Source organism: Psammomys obesus, unplaced genomic scaffold (genome assembly GCF_907164565.1).
Source record: "Psammomys obesus unplaced genomic scaffold, mPsaObe1.curated_primary_1811, whole genome shotgun sequence".
NCBI lineage: Eukaryota > Metazoa > Chordata > Mammalia > Rodentia > Muridae > Psammomys > Psammomys obesus.
This window is the reverse complement of record NW_026596064.1, coordinates 9,723,560-9,724,753: the sequence shown is the minus strand read 5'-3', so window position 1 is coordinate 9,724,753 and position 1,194 is coordinate 9,723,560. Positions and strand designations below refer to the sequence as shown.

General features: G+C 57.7%; 1 long non-coding RNA gene across 2 annotated transcripts in view; it reads left to right on the top strand.

Annotated features, from left to right (window-relative positions):
• Positions 1-793: 793 nt before the first annotated feature.
• LOC129689711 (uncharacterized) overlaps positions 794-1,194 on the top strand; it is a 1,746-nt gene continuing 1,345 nt past the window's right edge. Inside the window, exon 1 of one of the 2 annotated variants that reach the window (XR_008722165.1) lies at positions 794-850. This is a non-coding gene — a long non-coding RNA (uncharacterized LOC129689711). Of the gene's footprint in view, positions 851-954; positions 1,007-1,194 lie in introns of those variants that run through there. The other variant, XR_008722164.1, reaches the window with a different exon arrangement.

Below are 1,194 nucleotides of genomic sequence, written 5' to 3'. Positions count from 1 at the left end.
GGGGTAAAAGAGTGTATGGCATTTCAGAAAACAAAGCAAACAAAACCCAGATCGGACGATTTGACCGGCACTCAAGTATTTAGGCGACCAGACCCAGATCCCGGACTTTCAACCCGATGGCTATGATGCAATAAAGCAAGAACAGACGGGGAAGTAAGGCCACTCCCTCCCCTTTCTGACCTCTACCATAACCTGCATTTTAAATTTTAAATACAAAAACCGATAGTCCTACAGCAATTTCCCCATTGACACCTACATTTTAACCAGACGGACGGTCCTAGGTTTTCCAGGACCAACCAAATCTTAACTCTTATCTTTATGGTTTTCAGACAGGGCCTTGGGTAGCCCAGGCTAGCCTTGACTAATTAACTGAAAATGACCTTGTACCCCAGATACTCCCTTCTCTACCTCCTCAGAAAGCCACCATACCTGTCTCCTGGTTTTTGTTTGTTTGTCACCTACAACATTTGTTTTTAAGTTTTATTAGAGAAATGAGGACAACTGAACCCGGCCATCTCCGCCGTTCAGGCGGGCGGCTGCGGTCTCCAGTTCCATTCGAACCTGCGCCAGGAAACAGCAGGGCACAGTTGGGGTGGGGGTGAGGGACACCCGGAGCCTGACCGTCCTTGTGTTGAGTTTTTCACCTCCCTGCTTGAAGAGCAGAACCTCCCTCTTCGCCAGCAGGAATTATCTGTCTGTCTGGGCGCCCTCTGTTTAAACTCCAGTCCCGGCACCTCATACATCACGCGTCAGGATGAGTCACTAGCAGCTCTGTCTCGGTGGCCCAACAGGGCTGCGTCGCCACCGGGGCTGTCCTCTTCAGCGCCAGCTGCAGGCTGCCGGGCGCTTAGTAGGTGCTCAGGGTGCTTAGAAACGAGGCTCCCCAGTCCTCTCCCAAGCATCCCAGTCCCGGTGCGAGGCATCTTGGGGGTCCGACGTGACCCTGCCTGCCCCCTCCCGCTCCGCTGGACCTGACTCCTGGCCAGGGCTCTCCGCAAGCCTCGAGGTGCCCCGGACCCTGGACCCCACCCAGCTCCCCGGCTCCCAAACGCTGCCCGGAGCTACCGGGCGTGGGGGGTGGGGGGGACTGGAAAAACACTGGCAGGCCGCCCCACCCCCACCCCCCAGCGGGCCGGGCGGCTGCGGCTCTGCGGCTGGGGCCTGCTGCCTGGGCGGCGCTGGCCCCGGGGCGGG